The sequence below is a fragment of the Prunus mume genome, linkage group LG8 (genome assembly GCF_029339155.1).
Source record: "Prunus mume cultivar Tortuosa linkage group LG8, ASM2933915v1, whole genome shotgun sequence".
NCBI classification, from domain to species: Eukaryota; Viridiplantae; Streptophyta; class Magnoliopsida; order Rosales; family Rosaceae; genus Prunus; species Prunus mume.
The window spans coordinates 16162970-16180933 of NC_142705.1; the positions used below are offsets into that span (position 1 = coordinate 16162970).

At 37.4% G+C, this 17964-nt stretch overlaps 1 long non-coding RNA gene across 1 annotated transcript; it reads right to left on the reverse strand.

The window, feature by feature from the left end:
* Positions 1–13543: 13543 nt before the first annotated feature.
* LOC103339220 (uncharacterized) lies at positions 13544–16604 on the reverse strand. The gene is made up of 4 exons (XR_514658.3): positions 16381–16604; positions 15175–15276; positions 14413–14489; positions 13544–13828 (listed from the first exon to the last, which is right to left on the reverse strand). It is a non-coding gene; the product is annotated as an uncharacterized LOC103339220 (long non-coding RNA).
* Positions 16605–17964: the final 1360 nt, after the last annotated feature.

Sequence of the window (17964 nt, forward strand, 5' to 3'; positions counted from 1 at the left end):
GCTTAGAAATCAGATATACATGATACTCGAAATCAACAAACCCACAAGAAATCAGGTGTAATCTCAACCACTTGCTCAGAAATCTTCAAACCAGATTAGAAACCTATCTCAGAACCTCAAATCGCAAACCACAACCCATATGGAGAAAAGAGAGAAAGAAAAAAAAAAAAAAAAAAGACCACAGCCATCGATACTCATACCTGATTGCCATAGGAATCTCGCAAGCTGAGCTTGCAATGGTGAGCTCGCAACGGCGGTCTGCTCCTTAGCTTGCGATGGTAGAAGGGTGAGCTCTTCCCTTCTCTCGTTCTTTTCTACGTGTGGGCCTTACCTTTTCTCGAGCGATTGTATTTAGGGGTGGTTGCGGTTCGGTAACCGTGAATTTTTGCCCAAATCGCAAACCGATCGACTATTTGCGGTATGGTGATTTTTGAAACCGCAAACTGATCGCGTTTTGTGGTTTAAAACCGCAAGTTCTTTTTGTGTTATAAAAATCAAATCTTCTACATTTTATGCCTAATTTTGATGCTTCTTTTGAAGCCTTTTGAGTTCAAGCATACTTTAACCCATAAATATAAATTCACAACCTCAACTTCTCAAGCATATATAAATTCACAACCTCCTCAACTTCTCAAGCATTCACAAGCTAAAGAAAATTAAAGTTACAATTCCAAGCATTCTAATTAAAGTTTAACTTCTCAAACATTCACAACCTCAACTTCTCAAGCATTCTAATTCCAAATCCTTTAAAGTTACAAACCAAAAGGAAAATGCAATGCAAAATGAATTAAAGTTACAACCCAAAGGAAAAATCCAATTCAAAGTTAATTAAAGTTACAAACTAAAAGGAAAATGCAGCCATGTTAACGGCATCAAGTTTTTGGGGGCTGCACGAGATGACAAGTTGTGTACGCAAAACAGCGGTGTCCGTGTCCCAGGTGGAGGCGAAAGTACGGATATTGATTTCTATGGCAAATTGACAACGGTCGTGCAATTGCTTTAAAAAGACCGATTCCAACTGATCATGTTTAAGTGTCGATGGTTTGATACAAACCCAAATGCGCAGGAAGTGTTAAAATCGACCATGGCTTAGTATCAGTGAACATTAACAGAACTTGGTATGATGACGACCCTTTCATTTTGGCAAACATGGCAAAACAGATTGTGCATCTAGATGACCCTAAAGCCGGGACCGGTTGGAAAGTTGTTTAGCAAATGGATCAAAAGAACGTGTATGCTATACCAGAACTAGACCCAACTGACAACGACGTCACTGACCAACGTTTGGAGTCTTCCATAGAAAATGATGCAGAAACACTTCGAGATACAAATGTTATACAAGAACCACTTCAGGTTCAAGGAGTGTCTTCAATCGAAATACCGATTCAGTTAATTACAATTGACCTCGGTGATCTTTCGCAATACGATGTTCCAGTGGGCCCGAACTACGAAAGTGATAAGGAGGAGGATTGGGAAACCAAAAGTGATGATAGCGACGATAACGAAGGTTATTATAGTTCAGATGATGAATAATGCAATTTATTAGTGACTACCCATGTAAATAGTAAATTAAATTTTGTGTATTTTAATTATGGTAGTGTAAAGATGGCAATCACAAATTAAAATCAAGTTGCACACAATTTGAATTTGACTTTTTTAATAACAAATTTAATCATATAATATATGCATTGAATCTAACTATTTGAATTTAAGTGGTATTTATGAATATAAGAATTAGGGTTTTCTCTTTTTGGACTTGAAACTATTGAAATTGAAAGAATACAAAAAATTGAAACATTCATGAAAAAATTGAAAAATTAAAATCAAGACTTCATCTCTCTTCGCGATGTTCCATGCTTGGCTACAGCCCATGTGATTTTGTCCTTCTCTTTCTCAAGAGGTCAAACTTTGTCATTGCAAGTCATAAAGTTAATTGAAAAGTTTTTTTAAAAAAAAAAAAAGGAGAAAGTTCATTACTTTATTATTAAATGAAGAAACCCCCTCCCCTCTTTATGTTGTTAAAAAATATGCATATATGAAGAGACATCCTGTTTAGCTTTTCTGTTTCGGGCCTTTAGGCCTCATGTGCGCCACAGGCAAAAAAAGTTATATATATTTTGTTTCGTGAAGAATTAAATGTTTATAGGAAAAATAGAAAACAAGAGTTAAATTTTGGAGTTTAAATGTTTATTGTATCATTGAAGATTATCAAATAAAGTTTTTTTTTTTTTTTTTTTTATAAAAGCAACACAAGAGTAAAACTTTGAGGATATATATGTAGCCCATGTGTTCTATCATAAAAGTTGCGAACCCTCACAATTATAAAAACAAGCAAAAATGTTTATCAAAATTCAATATTTAATTTAGCTACAAATTCCCTTCCAATGAATGATGTACCACTATTTAATTTCTATTTTGTTGAATCAGATTATGAGTTTATATTTTTAAAGAAATAGAAGTTATTTTTTCATTTTTTGTAATTAACATCGGAGTAGGCTTGAAAAAGAAAAGCAATACCAATGTTCCCCATAATTAACAAAATATCACAAAATATCAATGTTCCCCCCCATAATGAGTTTTGATAATGGTTTGTGCGATGAAGGGATATTTTCGTCGTGCAAGAATTCCCGAGCAAATATAACTTGCGCGACGATTTAATTACTCTTTTCGTCGCGCAACAATGGAAGAATAGATAATTATGACGTGGAAATGTAATCTTCAGCGACGAAATAGTATTTTGTCGCGCAAAATCTCTCCGCACAACGAAATGAATTTCTTGCGTCGCGCAAGAAAAGATAGTTACAACTTTGCACGATGAATAATTTACGCCGTCGCGCAACATGTATTAAGACCCTAGAAGTGTGTCATTGGGTTAATTTACGTGTTAAAATATTACGTGTTAAAATATTAAATAATAAAAACTATTTTAAAAATACTTTTGAAAATTTAAAATAGGTTTTCAAGACCGTAAAAGAATTAAATATTATTTATTCAGTCATTTCATAAATAAATTAAAAAAATTTAAAACTAATTCTTCACTAAATAAATAATAGTAAAAACAAAATACTAATTACAGAAATTAAATAAAACTAAAATATTTTGGTTTACAGAAATTACAGAAATTCTACACGACGGAATCGTTTTATACGTCGCGCAAGTTGTCCACAGGTTCCGTTAGGGTTTAGGATTTATTTCGATAATCTTGCGCGACGAAATAGGTTGTCGTCGCGCAGAGTATATTTGCGCTACGCAATATATACCCTTCGTAGCGCAAGATGTCGAGATTATTGGCGGCTTAGGGTTTAGGGTTTAGGTTCTGATAATCTTGCGCGACGAAACATACTGTCGTCGCGCAGAAATTATTTGCGCTACACAATGGAACTCTTACGTCGTGCAGGTGTCGTTAAATTTGAGGATTAAAATATTACCTTGCGCGACGCCATGGTTTTGCTGTAGCGCACAGATCATTGCGCAACGAATCTCGGTTTTCATCACGCAAGAGGTCCAAAATATTGGCGGCCCTTCGTGAAAAAAACGCGCTTTTTAATTTTCGTTACCGTCTCTAGACAAACCCTCCTTCTTAGACTTAGAATCCGAACCCTAGCTCAAACCCTCTCAGATTCGGACCCTAGCTCGAACCCTCTCAGACTTCGAACCCTCGAACCCTAAACTTCGATTTTGAACCCTCAAACCCTCTCAGGCTTCAAACCTCGTTGAACCCTCTCACCCTCCCACCCTCTCACTTCGAACCCTCTCAGTTCCCTCCTTCAAACCTTCGAACCCTCTCACACCCTCTGAGCTCTCTCATTCGAGCCCTCTCAGACCCTCTCTCATTCGATCCCTTTGGGTTTGAACACAAAGCGCCCGCCACCGCCAGATTCTAGAAGCCCCGACATCGTGATTGGCGCCTGCGTCGTGTCGCTTGCTCTCTGTGTCTCCCTCGAAACCCCCTCTGGTAAAATCCCCAAATCTAGCCTCCGGTATCGTTTTTCAATTTGGGATATTTTACACTGATTGGTTGGGATTTATTTTAGATTAGTTTCTGCAATTTAGATTATGTAAATTAGTTTCTGCAATTTAGATTTATTTTAGGTTTATTTTTTATTTAGTTTCTGTAAATTAGTTGCAGATTTTGATTGATGAGTTTATGAGATTTAGATTTAGATTTTTATGAGATTTTGTTAGCTGACAGATTTAGGTTTCTGCAATTTCAATGTGACTGTTTTCTGCCAATTTGATTTGTGTTACTTGTTTATTTTCTGATGTAGGAGCATGTATTAGGATAATTTGTTTTCTTATTAGTTTCATTTCCTGTTTAGGTTGTAATTTTTTTTGTCAATTACGGTTTCTTATTAAACTGGGAACATGAATGCTTGGCTAGTTAATACATAAGCAAATAGATATGTGAATCTGTTATATTATTTAGATATGTAATATACATCTGCTTAGTCTGAAGGTTGGTTAGGATATTTTGTGTTCTTCAATTAGTTCCTGCTTGTTCAGTTGTGCAGATGTCGAACCTAATTAGAAGTCGTAAGGCGGTGTCGGCTGCACGAGTTCGCCTCCTGTCGCGACCATCACCGCCACGGCTCCAGCATAGATGGACCACTCGCTTGATTGGTCCAAGGGTGTCCGATCGCGGTGTCATCGATGGCGCAACTCGTTAGCGCCAGCGTCGTCGCCATCGCCACCCGGTACCTCGACACCATATCGACAGACGCTTCTGCTGGTCGGGTCACAACCCGGTAAAGATTTCCTTCACCTCCAGTTCTTTTGGACCAATATTTTTAGTTGAATATCTTATTTATTTAACGTTCATTTCATATTTCTTTGCAGCGAAGAAGAACACTCGGGGGCCGTGTCGGCAGTTGAAGACGGCGAAGGTCACCCGGGTGACCAACGATCGTATCAACATCGAATCGACGAGTGGCATCAGGTAGCCCCGACGACGGAATTGCATAGCTCTTCGAACCCATTGCCCTATGCAATGGAAGTCTTGGAAGGTCATACCTGACGAGGTCAAGATGGAGGTGCGCGGACAGTTGTTGGTATGTATCCTACATTTTATTTGTTTGTCCTTCAAATTTTATTTATTTATATGACTTAATGTCTATAATGAATTTATTGCAGACGAACTACAAGTTAGAGGACCTCGATGATGAGTCATTGGCGTACGTAAATAGACTTTTTGGTGAGAGGTACAAGCAGTGGAAGAGCGACTTGCACCACCATTTTCAGGCATTTGATGATCCGCAAGTCGCTCTTCAAGAGGGTTGCCCGAAGGAGCTTGAGGGGCGGGAGGATAGTTGGGCGTGGCTCTGCGCTCATTTTCTGGCACCCGAATATGTGGTATTTTTATTTTTATATTAAGTTCAAACTTATTACATGTTTCTTACTAATGTTTATTTAATTTTTTTCTATTTCATTTCAATTTCAACTGATACGTTTATTTTTTGTGTAACAGAATAAGGCCACAGTAAATAAGGGCAATAGGAAGAAGAAGACTCTTCTCCACCATTCAGGTTTCAGGCCCTTAAAGGATGGACACATGACGATGGGTAATAATAAATTAGTTTTATATCCAATTTTGAATATGTAATTAATAATAATTTCTATTTTTCGTACTAACATTTTTCTTGTCTTGTTCAATTCAGGGGGGTCCAAATTCTCGGAGATCGACGTCTTTGGCGACGTTTATGTTCGACCTGGGAATGAGTTAGCCAAGTCCATTCATGTAAGTATTCTTTAATTTTAATTATTATCTACGCATTCAAGTGTCATGGTTATATGAATGTTTTAATTAATTTTAATATTTTATGTTTTAATTCTGTAATTTTAATTAAACAGACGACGATGGTGGAGAGGAGCCAGTTGGTTCTTCAGGAGTCTGCCTCCTAACTTCCTCCCGATACTCCGCTCAGTTCAGTGCATCCCCACGGGATGTGGGGTTTCAGATCTTAGACGGAGCGTTGGATCGGACTCTCGAGGAGGCCCGGGACATATTGTCGAGGATGGGAATGCCCGCGGTGGGAACCTATACCCCATTCATCGTCGCGATCAAGCGAGGTGACTGCTTTGGCGGCGACGGTGGCGAGCTTAAGGGTCGATTGTCTATGATTCTACGGTCCCTTGCTCGGTCCGGCATTCCAATCCCGCAGTTTGGTTCCTCCTCAACCTCCAGCCCCCATCACGCCACGGACATACGCCTGCCGACAATGCCCAGACGTCCGAGCCTCATCTCCCAGACGACCACGTTGATTTTGGAACTTTATTCGATTAGTTTTTTATTTGTTATTACATTTTAATAATTTTTCTTGTAATTATATTTATATTATTTTATAACATTTCTTTTCTCTTCATTACATTTTTTGAATGCAATTTTATTTTATTGAAAAAAAAATTAACCAAATTTTAAATTTAAATTAACAAATTAAAAGAAACGGAAAATTAAATTTAAATAATAAAAAAAAAATTGCGATGAAAACCTTTTGGTCGCGCAAATTAAAAAAATAATTTAAATTTTTTTATTTTTTTGTGACGTAAATTTCGTCTAGTTAAGCGGTATGCGAACGAAAAAATCTCTGTCGCGCAGATGGTTGGGACACACTATGCGCGACGAACATATTCCATCGCGCAAAGTTTGCGTCGAAACCTCTCTCGTCCCTCGAACTTTTGCGCGACGAAAATATCCCGTCGCACAAAGTTTGCGTGAACGAATATATTTTCGTCGCGCAAATGTTTGCGCGACGAAACATTCTGTCGTCCCTGCAAATTTTGTGCAACGAAGGCTTATCGCAGCTCAATTTTGGAGGACGAATGAAAATATTTGGTCGCTCAAAGTCTTTCTTCACGATCTTCGCGCGACGGATGCTTCGAGACGAATTTTCTGTTGCGCTTACATTTTTGTGACTAAATTGAACTTTGCTTGCGACGGAAATGTATTCGTCGCGCAAACTGTAAAATGTAGTAATGAAAAAAAAGAAATGTTATGGGTATCAAATCCTTATTAGTTTATATTCTTATGGATAATATCTAATTTTTCTTAAAACTTATAATTTTCCTTTTCCATAAAGCCAATACAAAGACTTTTATATTAAAGCTATCCCAACAAAACAAAAAAAAAAAAAAAAAAAAAAAACCTTGACAAGCAAATTCAATAAAAAGTTTTACTAAAAAAGAAAAAAGAAATATTTTTCTATTAATTAACTGGGGTTAGGGGTTAGAGCACGTGACTCTCCAACAAATAAAGAAAAGAAAAAAACAAAAAAATTGATATGTGCCAAAAGGGGTGGCAATTTCAGACACGACTTGAAATTAGCACGAGAAATTAGTGGGTTCAACCTGCACGATAAAAAAATAGGTCAGTTTCTAGTCAACCCATTATGACCCGTTTGTTAAACAGGAGGATTTCGAATTAACTCGCTAAAGTATATATTTAACCTGTTTATTAAAAGGGTCATGTCAACTCGCATCAGACCCATTAACCCGTTTGATTTGGGAACTCTAAAATCCTAGCAGGAAACCATAACATGTGTATATATAGTCCTTTTCAGTTGAGGGATCCCTCAAATAGTCTAATTTGAGGAATGAGGCGCTCAGTCGTTGGATATCTTTGAATGAGATCTTGCGGTTGTGGTTATTTTAAATGTTTTGACCCGTTTTCTCTCATGATCTACAAGTATAGTCTCCCGAGAATAGCTAAGGTGCACACGCAGAAAAGAACAATAGAAGGGGAAGTGCTCACCCTTCCACCATCACAAGCTGAATAGCAGACCAGCATTTGCGAGCTCTGCGAGATTCCTATAGCAATCGGGTATGAGTGCCGATGGCTATGATTTTTTTTTTCTCTCTCTTTTCTACATCTGGTTTGTGGTTTTCAATTTGGGGTTCTAAGATAGGTTTCTAATCTGGTTTGAAGATTTCAGAGCAAACGGTTGAGATTACACATGATTTCTTGTGGGCTTGTTAATTTCGAGTATCAAGTATATCTGATTCCTGAGAGGGTTGTAATGGACATGAGAAAACTAAAAACCATTTGATCTTCTTGATTTCGAGTATCATGTATATCTAATCTCTATTCATGTTCATGACAGTTTTCTCTACTTTCTGTTTATTTTTATTGAGTTTTCTTAAGAAAATAAACAAGAGAATATTTTGCTGAATATTTTGTTATGTTTTAATAAGCAATTCGTACAAGTCTCATCCACTACTATGTACAAAGCTTTGACCAATCATATCTTGGAGTATTCTCTCTCCTTTAATGAGAGTAGAGATTCCTTGTTGTACATTCATTTGCTTCCGTGACTCTATTAAGAAGCCTGATGACCACCTTTAATCTATGCCTAATTCAGTATGACCATATGGTGCCCTTAAGATTAACAACATAGCCACAAAACATCTATGATGCCTCAGGTTTGAGGATTAGTATGCATCTTGCAATTTATGAGTTCCAACTTGACATGTGAGTAAAGACTTCCATACTGTAACTCATGTGTTGGATCGCATTCAGTGTACTTGTTCTTCTACAAGCACCTACACACATATCGATGTGTCTTCACACTTAATGACCACTTGACATGTGAGTAAAGACTTCCATACTGTAACTCATGTGTTGGATCGCATTTAGTGTACTTGTTCTTCTACAAGCACCTGCACACATATCGATGTGTCTTCACATTTAATGACTTGAGACATTGTCATTCCCTACATATATAGACGATACTGTGTGCACTGGTCTTTGTGGGTTATTGACATCCAATTAATATTCTTATGACCAGGAACATATTTAGGATTTAGGGATGATGAGAAGTCCCCATGTATGCAATCTCATTACATAACTCTCATATCCACTTGTGTATTCCTTGGACTATGGTTGTTCTACATATTGAAAGATAATATAGGATGATTTAATGTATAAAACAACCTTTCTTGCCCATTGATAACATAATATATCTTTTATCAAAGATGTCTTTAAGTCTAACTATTACATAATTAGTTGGCTTTAAGGGCATATTTCTAACAATTTTGACCGGTTTTTGGCTTGAATTTCTAGCAAGCTCCGACCACTTTTTGCCATGGCCCAAGAACAAAAGTTGCTCCCCTAGTTATTCTGACCACGTAGGTATAGGTATTGTTGGGTGTTTCGGGAATTCTCCCATATCGTCCAGAGCACGACGGTATGTTCGAATGTGAATTTGGTTATCGTTTGATAATCGAACGGATTTACACATATTAGGCAATATCCAGGTTCGATATGTTCGGACAATTGGATCGGCCTCATTTCCAAATATGTTGATCTATAGACATCTAGGATTGTGTAGGAACTCACGGATTGAGAATTGGAGTCCTAGGCAATCCGAATCAATGATTCAAAGATTATGGAAAACGGTGATCGTCCTATCGTGCGATCGAGAGCTATCCGACTGCTCGATCAGGACCAAACTTGCAGGATGTAGTTGGTGTACCTTGTTGAACCCATAGGAACTTTTGGATCAGAAATTGGAGGTCGTGAGCCCTGTGGGCCCGATTGCCCAAGTTTGGTAAGTTTGACCACTCAGTTGACAGACAGTCTTCTGAGGTTATTTCACTTTTGAAAATACATAGTTGGGCCCTAGAAACTTCTCGTTAATCGTACACTCACTTGAGTCCTGGAAAATCTAGGAGTTTGTTTTAAAGTTCTCATTCAAAGTATTTTAATTAATCTAGTCCTCGTATTCTTCAATAGGTACTCTAATTCAGCACACTCAACAAGCAGGACCCTATCAGGATCACGCAGCGTCGGACTTCCTGTGAGTAGACTTTGTTTTGAAATAGCATTATTTTCAACAATTAAATTACCATGCATTTAGAATGGATTATTTTGATTATATAGTTTAGATTTAATTATGGAAATTCCAGTTATCTTGGTAATTGAAGTTTATAATTATATTGGATATGGATTATATGTGTTGCGAAATTGCTATTTGCTTTATGACTAAATAATTGGGCAAGTGCTTGATATGATTGGGTACTTTGTAGATTATTATATGAGTATGTAATTGCACCATGCTAAGTACCCTCCCCTGATTATTGTACCCACACGTGGCGTTGGATTTTTTGGCATGTGGGCCCATATGATTTTGTTAGTACTTTTCACACGTGACATTGGAATATCAGGTGTGTGATAAAGCAGTCTGTGCGCATGGGACATAGTTGGTTTGGTTTGGCCGCACGTGGCTCTGGAATTTCCGGCATGTGTGCTGTAGAGTGGTAGTCCCCCAGTTGGTCAGCTCATCCCTAGACGCGGAGTAAAAAGGAGAAACCCTACGAGCTAGTTAAACAATCCTCGTGCTGGATTGTTGCTCCGGTACTCGTGTTGGTGTGAAAATATGATATATACTTATAAATTATATTATTTGTATAGTTATGGATTTCAGAGTGTATATCTATACAATTTCAAGATTTTTCGTGTCTACATGTATACAGCTATATATATGTATATACGCTTAACTATTTCAAAAAATTTCTTTACATATTTTGTTTTATAAGCCTATGTTTCGGGAAGGGATTTGGTTGGAGTCAAAGGATTTGATTTGGATATTATCATATTATATCGGGGGTGTGAGAGTACATCAATTTCACAACGAATAAGTATGAATGTTTTTGATTGCATGATTTTAGCATTGTTTTCCAAACAATGGGGTTAGTATGTTGTTTTGAATTATAAAAAAACTTTGTTTTGTCCACTCACAAGTTTCCTGTTTGGCTTATTTATGTATATGTCCTCTGTGCTTTTCTTTTGCGGTAATAACGAGACTGAAAAGCGGCCGAGCGGAGACTTGAACTGTCGAGCCCCGAACTCTTATAGGATAACTTTTATTTGTCTCGATTTCTATTGAACTTTGTTTTCGCTTGTAAACTGAATTTGTCTAGATTTGTTATGTTATCGCCCATGCTAGGGTTGGACGTAAGGTCGGAGGCCTAGTATGTAAATTGTGTGTTTCTACATTGTGCATGATGTTGGTTGGGATTTATTAATGTGCTTTGGCATGTTAAATTTTTTTGGGAAAGTCCGTTTTTCAGTGGAGATCGAAATTTCGACAGAAAGTCTTGCCTCTTTTCCTTCATTTTTAGATAAGATGGTGATGTTAGTAAGTGGGCCCGACATTGAGTGGATGACAAAAAACCCAGGATTCGTCACGAATTCCGAGAAATTTGGGGCAGTCCTGTCAAAATACCCAACCGGAACTCGATATTTTGGGTGTGTACGTTACTCACCTATGACGATCTTTTGTTACCGTTGTCTTTCTAAACACAATGACGATATTTTGTACTACCGTCCTTGTTTTCGGGTCGTCTTTTTCGCTTTTTGTAGTAGTGTATGGATGTAAACAATACTTGTGTTATATCACTAGAAATACATTTACTTACTCAACTAAGGAATTTTTTATGGCTACATCCACTACTCACGTCGTGACAAGACCCAAGCCAAATTCCCCCTCGAAACTCGTGTCAAATCCTGTTATATATTCCAGCACCCGAACGATGCCAGACCTACTACTAACTTTACACCTCTCACCCGCATCTAAGAAAAATGGGTCGAGACTTCTACCGAAATTTCGACAAAGCCTCCCCTGTAAAGTGGACTTTTTCTAGATTAACACCTGCAAATAACGACAATCTAATAATCCCTACAGGCAGCACACACAAGATAAGGCGCACACAAATTTCACATGGCCACCAACCTCAAATTTAGTCCTAAATGGGAAATATCAGAGCCACTACTGGACTTAAATTTAAAAAGTTAGTTTCCAAATAAACAACAAAAATAGAAAATGAATTTTCCTACTAGGTAGAACTAAAAGGACCTCATCGACGCCAGCGTGAGTGAACAAAAAGAATACAAGCGTGAGTGAACAAAAAGAAAGTTTTTCTTGAAAGTAATTATACTGAACATACTAACCCATCTGCTTTCGCAAACCTTTAAAAACTTACTAACAAAAGAACCAAATTTACGTACAGGAACATAATATAATAAATCCACATGTACGTAAAACAATCTGGGAAATAACTGGAAAGTAAAGTTTCAATTAATACAATCTGGTATTTCAAACAACATTTAATTCCAAAATATCGAATAACTCAAAAATATAATTCAACAGAAATCAAGTTTCAAACCATTCTTTGAATTCAATAAATCAAGCAAGCTCAGTATGCATTTCATCTGAAATCCAGTGTCAATCCAATTCATAAAAACTCTCCACCCAAGTATACCTATAGGGAAAACTGGGCAACCCTGTTTAGTATATCGGCAGAGTGGCAGGGGAAAATCCTAGTTGGACACCCACATAAGCAGCTACATGCAATTCACTGGCGGACACCTTCACCGGCCGGACACCTACATAATAACCTTACTGAAGGTACAAGCAACCCACTTGCCGGACACCTACATAGTCTCTAAGTAGGTACAAGCAATTCTAATCATGTGCACATACTTTATTGAAGGCAACCGAGATATTCCGAAGAAAACTTGGAATGGGTACCTAGGGTGGGTTTGAAATCCACTTCTCGACACTTAAACAAAAAAACTCCCTTTTTCACAAATCCCTTTTTCCAAACTCTTTCCCAAATCCTTCTTCGGTTTTCTCAAACAATACCCCAATCTTTCAAAACCAAACTAAGATACGAATCTTGCTTAATTAAATAAACAAAACCCCTTTTTAAACCGTTAATAAATCCCATTTCACTATCTTGATTCAAACAATTTATAATTCCTTCCAAATCGTTCTCAAACTAATTCTGAAACATAAACCACAATTAAATCATTTCTAAACATTTAATATCAACCTCAAATATTAAATCATGTATAAATCATTTTCAACCAAAACCGAATACTTAGAAAGTAAATGCCATAAATAATTCATTCACAAAACATTTCATAAAACCAACATGGCAGGAAAAATCATTTGTAAAACAAATGTCCACTCACACACAGTCCAAAGCACACTCAACTCTCTGAGGTTTCATTCGGAGCGATTCATAGCGCCAAAGAACCTGGTTTGAAAATTTTGGCATTGGAAACGCTGAAATCATCTGACAGTTCCGCGATGAACATTGACTTTCGGCTCAGTTTCAGTAAAAAATTGTGACCAATCTTTGAGTTTCGAAGTTGGAAATGGGCATGGACATGTAGAGCAAGAAGAGACAAAGATTTTGCAACTTTTCTTGTCCAATTTAGTGGCCAGACGACGACAAAATCACCATCTGAAATTTGGTGCCGCCACGGAGGAGAGAGGCTGGAGAGAGAGTCGATTGGGGTAGAGAGAGAGAGAGAGAGAGAGAGAGAGAGAGAGAACAGACCTAGTTTTTAAAAAATCAACTTTGAAAAAATTACGATTGTGCCACTACAATTCTGTTGACCATAACTTCTTTATTAAAACTTCGATTTGGGCCCAATACGTGTCTACGAATTTGTATCGATGAGCTCTATGCAATGGTGCTATTCAAATCCCAAAAATCCTTGCAAATTGAAAAGTGACTAACGTGACCTTACCTTAGGGCAGAATTATAAATTCTTCAATTAAAAAAATAATAATTAATTTGGGTAGGGATGTTACACTCCGAAAGATTTTCCTTCCAAAAGATAGTCATGAAGATATTAGGGGAAGCATACAACAATACTATTAAGATTGATTCACAAAAGCAATGTCAACTATGATATTAAGAAAGATGATCAACAGTATGGATTAAAGGTATTTTGCAAACATGAAGGGGAGCGTGCCATCAATACAGATCTTCACACATTGTACTCTTTTTTATTCTTCCATATTTTTGCCCCACTGGGTTTTTCCTGGTAAAGTTTTAAAGAGGCAGTGCCGCACGTGTGTTAGTGTTATATACACAGAATTTTATATTATACATAGATATGTACTCTTTTTCCCTTTGACCAATTTTTGTCCCATTGCATTTTATTGGCAAGGTTTTTAAATAGGCATATTCTATACATTGTGATCTCCAAGGGGGAATGTTATAGAAGTTTGAAATTGAAGCCTACATGTTGTAAACCAATACATGATACATTTGAAAAGAAAATGACACAAAGCACAAGACTTAATCCATACATTCTAATCATTGTAATAACGTGAATCTTTATCATATTTCCCTTTCCATATGATCTAGCAATGAATTTCATGTGCTTACACATTTAGCAAAAGACCCAACTTTTTGCCCTTTCAGTAAATAAATGTCAAAACATTATAAGAAAAAGACTATCTAACTGTATATCTTATGCATATAAAATCAGTAAAACTTCTTATGCGTTACAAAGGACCAACATGATAAAATAGAGAGCTTTTCGGCCGTAACAAAAGCAAAAGGAGATGTATATCTACACTAACAAACTGAGGAACATAGAAAGATTAAACTAACACATACATCATGGAGAGATGAGGCCCGGGCAATCAGTATTTGAAGCATGAAACTACTCTAGCATCTTCCCCGCACTAGCATCCCTATTCACACACACGCACAAGTCAAGTCCAACTATGCATGTTAAAAACAAAAGGAAATAAGTGGATGCAGAACAAAACCAGTACAATAACAGTGGGCAAGCAACTTATGTACTAGCAGAACAAAACCAATACAATATCTCGTTGTAGTTATCTTATGTGGTAAAATCAGATATTTTACAAACAACTTATGTACTAGCATGGCTTGAAGTGAAGAAATTACAGAGGGAGTTGCTGAAGGAGCCGAGCTGCAGAGGGAGATGGGTTATGGAGATGTAGAGGAAGAGAGTGAAGAAGATAGTTGAGAAATGCAGAAGTAGACATGCAATCAAATTAAAGAGAGAAAACCAGAAAAAATAAATTAATAAAAATGAAAAGGGAGAGAAGGTTTAGAAGTCTCCGTTGTTGCCAATAAAGTAATAAAACCACATTTTGTTCATCTTAAATGAATCCTGATTCATAAGCACATTAGATGAAATGTGATGATTTTGAGTTAGTGATTCAGGTTTGGGTGTTGAATCAGTTGAGAGGGATTTGCATGCAAAGAATAGATAAAGTAATCTAGTCACGCAAACCTAAAATAGTGCAGCAAGAAACCTAAGAGTGGTGTAGTGGCCAAAAGGCCAACATTTAAAAATTACATAGATAGATCAATCAAAACCAAGATAACTAACTGCGATATACGTACCTGAACCTGCGTATAGATGCAATGGTGTCCAGGACGGTTTGTTTTTCCCTCCATTCCCGGTACACATCAATGACGTCGTACTTTGTAAAGCTATGACTGGTCCTATTGGAAAACAAGTAAAGTCAAACTATAAATGTTGGTGACAAGTATGCATTGAGGAAGTCCACACTTGAGGATTCCTCTATAAACATACCTAAATATAAATCAAACACAACTCGATTCTAAAACATTTGCAATAGACAAGCCAATTTAGAATTTCACCATAATGGAAAAACGTATCGACTGAATTATTGAATAAGTTAAACAAGCTCACTGAAGTAGAAATGGCAGCCAGACAGACAAGACAAGAACCGAGTCCAAAGAAAAGTTTACTAGTTCCTACTTATATGGTAGTCTCCAATTAATTTCCCAGGGGACGACATTGTATATGTGGGCTTTCAGCCTCAGTATTAGTATATTATACGTGTGTAACCCTGGAAAAAACCAGGACTCTTCATCTCTTGATAATTGAATTATAGTAGCCTGGCATGTGAATGCTGAGCAAGCCGTGTTTGTTTATCAGAGTGTTATTCTGATTGATGCCTTTGGTTGTTCCCCCATTACCCACAAAATGCTTTACACAAGCTGCAACCTTTGTACTTCCAACAGAAATGATAGAATATTATAAACAAAATACCTTGTAAAAATTAATAACAGACTTATTGTTCGGAATCCAAAAATTATTAATGATTTTTTATGCACAAATCAGAGTGCAACAATATGGGGAGAACAGTGGCCTTTGCAACCACAGTAAATTAACTTTGCAGTTCCTAGAGTACCTACTGATATTTCTCTGAAAGAGCTTAAATGCACTCTTCATCTCTTACTTTATTCAATAACCAACACCAACCCACCCTCCTCTCCAAAGAGAAGGATAAAAAGAAAGATAAAGAAAAAGGAAATTTGAGATGGACAAAACTGAGGGTAACAAATATTTTTCGTAAACCTATGACATAATTAGGCCAAAAAAGATATAGATTATATATATGCGTGTGTGTAGGGTTTAGGGTCACACTCCAGTAAACGAAAATATAGAGATGCAAAGACCAGAAGAACCAACACGATTATGAAGCGAAGCGAAGAAACCAATTAAAGCAAGGATGCAGAATAATTAGAAACTCGAAATAAAAATTATAAAAGAAAAAAAACCATATAATTAACAATTACCTCTGAAACTCGTCGACCTTTTTGTCCGCTTCTAGCATCAGTGTCGATGCTTCATCTGCGAGATTATAAATTTTATAACTCATTATAGAAATTCCAGAGAGTATCAGGAGTTTGCATATGGGATGAGCAGCTTGAGCCATTGGGAAGGATCGGATCGGACGGGACGAAAAGAATGCTCTCGAGTTAGGGCTTGAGACGGGATAGCGATAGCAGAGAAGAAAGGTTTGGGTTCATTTCTTGGACCAATTTATATACTTCCGGTCCGCTGTCCGCACAAAGATTGGGCTTTGGTTGCCCAACAATCTCCGCCTTCAAACTTTCCTGAAGAAGTCCTTCCCTCGCTTACTACGAAACGAAGCTATTATATCCAAGACAGGCCAGGCCCATCACAAATATTTTTACATATTACATTCATGGGCCGTTCTCTGGTAAGTACTTCTATTTGTGAACCTTCATGTGATAACACTTTTAGATCTAATCCAATGGCTCCAAAAATGTAATTCCAAGTGAAACCCTCAATTTGTTCTCTCTCCTCTATCCTTCTGTTGAGGCCCAAAAAATTCAGGGATTGGCCCAAATAAAATTTTGGCCCAGTGCGATACCTTATTAAAAAGAGACTGATTTAGAGACGCAAAAGTTCGTCATTCACGCTCACACGAGTCACGATCCACATGTCATGCCAAATAAATATGTAATCTGCCACACTATAGCCTATAAAATGCACTGGCTTTACAAGCTCATACTAATTATGTTGTCAAACATCATATCCCTTTTTAAAGACGACAAAATTCAAACACGCTAAGCGACATGCAACGCCAAGCGAAAATCATTATTATTACACCCAACCGCACTACAAACTTAAGTGGTCCTAAGCCACGCAAATGCCCGGGACTTGCTGTGTGGATTGTGGTATGGATGGTAACGAATTTTCATGAGGCCCATTGATGAGCCGAGAAATGAAAGTTTTGGGCTGCTTGGCAAAATCGGAAAGTAACCATTAGGGTTTCTTGGAATGGAGGAGCTCCCAGCGGCTATAAAAAGGGGTCATATCCTACCCATCAAACAACACACATCCAGAGAGCAAGCTTCATCCCTCATCCCTGAAATCTCTACAAATTTGAGCCTCATTCCTTCATCTCTTCCCAATTTCTCTTCTGGTAAATCGTTCCAGAGTTTGACATAGTTTTCATCAAGCTGCTAGAAACTATTCAACACACCCATTATACCCCCATATCTCTCTCTCTTCAACAAACCTTCTTAGAATCCCTTCACCCTTTCATTTGAACCCCTGTTTCTCATAGGAACTCACAGCCCTATCTCTCTTTAATGCTAAAATCATGACTTCTTTGCTCCTATGCCACAAGCTTCTCATGCAAAGCTAAGAATCTTCCTGTAAGCAGTCATTGTTTATGTTGGTGAAGATAACTAGGGTGTTTTCTAGGGCTTCACTACCTTTTCGAAGCATTCTTGGGGTCTAATTCTTGAACTAAGACTCAAGGGGTAATTTCACCTATTTGATCCTTACTACAGCTCAGCCTATTTGTAGTTGTTGGAACCAAAAAAGCCCCTACACCTCCAAAACTT